The following is a 4,036-nucleotide window of genomic DNA, read 5'->3' as shown; positions in this document are numbered from 1 at the left end:
TGCAATGAACACTTTTAGTGACAGTCTGGGTGATGGAAGGAGTTAACAAGTCAGAAGGGCACAACTGAAAGTGCAATATTAACCATCCCTGTCCCTTGGTTACACCCACCCCTTTGAACTGCTCAAGAGTAGATGCCACCCAGCCATTGTGCAGTCTAGCAACTCTCCTTCCCTCATCTATCCTCATCTCATAGGAAATCTACAATTAGCATGATTGGCACACCTTTCTGTAGTACAGTTGCTCCTATGTGGCATTTTTATAGTTTAGGGTAGATTTCTGAATCTAATTTTTGCAACATCTATATGAAGGAGAGAAATGCAAAAATACTCACTCATTCTCCATTCTCCCTTTGTAATCCAAACCGTGGTACCTTTTGTAATTTATCCAGTGAGAATTTAAACAGAAATTGAGGCTTTTAAAAGGAGAGCCATGCTGAAAGTAATCTTATAATCTCCAGGAATGACATTCATCAAGGACTTAAATAGCATTATAGACTTTGTTTTTCTTTACAAGCATAAGAAATTTGGTACTTATGCTTTTTTTTTAAAAAAAAGTTACTTTTAAATCCTTGAAAGATCTTATATTCTTTGAAATTTTTAAGACATAATTAATCATTTGGAAAATTACTTATGATGATGATTTTCATGTATAAACATATTTTAATAAGACATTGAAAATGTAAAAGAATTGTCAGGTTTTTTTGCAAATTGAATTCAGAAACATTTTTATAACATTTAGACTGCTATGCAGCAATCATTCTCTAACAACTTGCTCCAAAAACAGTAAACATGTGAATCATGTTGTAAAAATTAGTCAGATTCAGAGATCTACTCTAAGCTATAAAAACATGATAATAACAACTGTACTGGCAAAAGACATGCTAACTTGTACATTTTCCACCAGTTTGAGAGCAGAATGTTTACAATAGCCTAACATAACCACATTTAACACTCAGCTTTTAAAAATTCAAGAGAACTTTAGATTTTTGTTGCATGAAGCATGTCACATACATCTTTGAATTATTTATGCAAAGCTTAGGAAAATTTATAATCAAAGTTGCATCAAAGTAAGTTTAATTAAATTTTTATTATCTGTAAAGCTACTGCATGCACAACTAGAACTTTACTAATTATTAAAACCAAATATATACAAAGTCATAGTTTAGGGAGGAAGAACTGCCAAAGAAAGTACTAACTAGTCAATTCAACTGGAAATTTAAAAAGTGATGAAAAGGGATGTGTAATTTTGTTTCTGACATTTTAAGTAGAAAGAGTGCTGAGAGTCTCTGATTTCTGTTATGAACTTGCCTCAATGAGTTCTGTTATATCCTGGAAAGCACCTGTATTTATTCCATGGCCAGATTAACCCCATTGGTAGCTGACAGTTACTGAGTGTGCAGGCACCCTCATATAAATGATTGAATACTGAGCCTTAATTTTGACCTCATCTTCTTTTTACAGGTGACTCTATGGAGTCTTGGACAGGTTCCCTAACTTGCCCAAGTTCACTCACCCAGAAAATTGCAGAGTAAGTTTCAAACCCAAGACTATTTCTTTAGAAGGTTTTTTTTTTTGTCTTGTTTTTTCTTGTTTGTTTGTTTGTTGCGGTTTTCCTATCCACCCTCTTCCACATCAGAAAGGAATTTAGATACATAATTTTGGTGTAAAATACCTTTTGTTTTCTTCATTTTGTTTTCAAGGAATAAGTTGTGGTTAATACATTTTACATATCTGTGCTGTGAGATCTTCTTTAGAAGAATTTTGATATGAATCAGTGAATCAACAAATGGTTGCTAAGTTTATATTTCCTCCATTGAACAAGATTAAATTCTAGTTCATTCAAATTGTTTTAATATTCTGATGAATAATCAAATGGCCTATTCTCTAAGCATATCTTTTTGTATTTTTAATTCTCAGAAGAGGAATAAACACTAACATTAGTGTTTAAAATATAGAACTAGAAAACATAAGTAACTATTCAAAGCTGATAGTTACCATGATATCCTGGGAATTTAGAAATATTTTAAGTTTCAGGCATGGTAATGTGCAAAACGTATAACCATAATGGAAGTTATCATGAATAGCAGATACACACACACACACCGTGAGTATTAGCAGTTGATTTCATAGATAATTTCCTGCCCACTGATGACTGCCCCCAAATCTTTCTTTACTTACAGAGAAAAGCTGATCGTACTTAATAATATAGCTTAATTAGCTGTATCTCTTATATTTACACTAATAAACAGTGTTGTAATGTACTTGTTTTGATAAGATAAAAAAACAAGTAAAGCTAGAACAAGGCCTTGTATTGTTTTAGAAGATCCTCTATACATTTTAGGTTGACTGTTTCATAATGATCCTTTTTTCTCAGTAAGGTTCACTCAAGTTAACTCAGTAAGGTTAACACAAGTTAGTAGTCTAGTATTTAAAAAAAGAATATTCGTGACTCTTTTGCTAACAATCTTAGATTTATGAGAGACAGAAACGTTAGAGAAATCAAAATTTCATATCAAAGTCGAGGACAGAAATAAGCCAAATTCAAGTGTTTGTTTTCTGAAGCTCTGCTGAATACATTGTCTGGATTGTACCACAGAAGGTTGAAAGCAAAACACGAGTGGATCTATCAAACAATCCCTGACTCTGTTTGTAACAACTGAAGCTGTGCCTTTAGTATCAGAGTCCCATCAGAAAGGGGAGGGGGGAAGAAGAGATGAGCCCATCAGTGAAATAGTATCCTTTAACAACAACCAGTCGCTTCCTGCAATCAAAACCAGGCTAGCCTGTGGCTTGTTCAAATAAAAATTACTTGACTGGAGCCAAACAAGGAAAAAGTAATTGATAATGTGGTTTTTCAGAAACCATCCATCCATCAAATGTGTCAGTCCTTCATAATACTTTATTTCCCTTCTGAACAAAGATCTTTAAAATTCATTGTGTGCACTTAAAAACAAAGTGTCCTTGTGTTGGTTTATAAAGATTCTCTTTTAGTTTGGGTTTGTTTTGTTATTTGATTACATTCCCTCCCATCCTGCATTTTTTTTTTCAAGATAGTTGCTGGAAATTTCTGCCATTCTTAAACAAAGCATCTTTGTGCTGTATCAGCTTGCATTTTCCCTGGATTGTGTTTGGATGATGCCTTTTCCCTGACTTCAGCATTGGAGAATTGTAGCCATAGCCTCAGTAAGTAGACTGTAACAGATTCACTGGCCCTTTCCGTGTATTGCATGCTATTAACCTGCTGGCGGGAAGCACTGCTCAGAGCAAGGCACAAGAACTACTGCAAACAGAAGGAAAAACTGATGAGGAAATATTGGATCATACCTGCAGCTAGAGAAAGCCAAAAACAGTTTAAAAAGAAATGTTCCTCCTCTTCAGTAATCCCACCAATAGGAAAATCTTTTAACTAAAACTTTTCATTTACTTTAAGATCCTAAAGATCAATTTGCAAAACTGATAATAGGTTAGCTCACCATTAGTGTCCAAAAAAACCCTAAAATGTCTATAAAGTAAATTTCAGCAACGTTCACTCTTTTATAGTCTTGATGACTTTCATATTAAAATCAAGTTTACTAGAGATTTAGTCCTATACAAACATACACACATACAACTTTGCCCCGATATAGTCACAATCACATTTCAAAATCCATATTTACAAAATATGATAGTTTCCTAAAAAGTGTATTTTAAATGGCAGCTCTATGATTAAAACACTGCAACTGAAAATATGAGAAATAATGAGCCTTTGGTAAAGAAAAATATAAAGAAACAATTCCGTGTGATTCTGAAAGTTTTTCACTTCTTTTGGATACGTATTTACAAATCAATGCAATCAAATTATCTCTTTGTATACATCTACTACTATCAACTATTGACCAGCCAATTACTTTAGTATTATATTTGGTTTTGTCATCAATGTCTTAGGACATGCTAGCAAGTAGTCAGCCCTTACAAGATAATTGTTCCTCCCTGGCAAAGCAACGAAGTCCTAGCCAGAGAGGCCACTCCTGTTACATCGCCAGGCATCTCAATAAAG

The sequence above is a fragment of the Galeopterus variegatus genome, unplaced genomic scaffold, assembly GCF_000696425.1.
Source record: "Galeopterus variegatus unplaced genomic scaffold, G_variegatus-3.0.2 Scaffold3727, whole genome shotgun sequence".
NCBI lineage: Eukaryota > Metazoa > Chordata > Mammalia > Dermoptera > Cynocephalidae > Galeopterus > Galeopterus variegatus.
Note: the sequence above shows the minus strand (reverse complement) of the source record.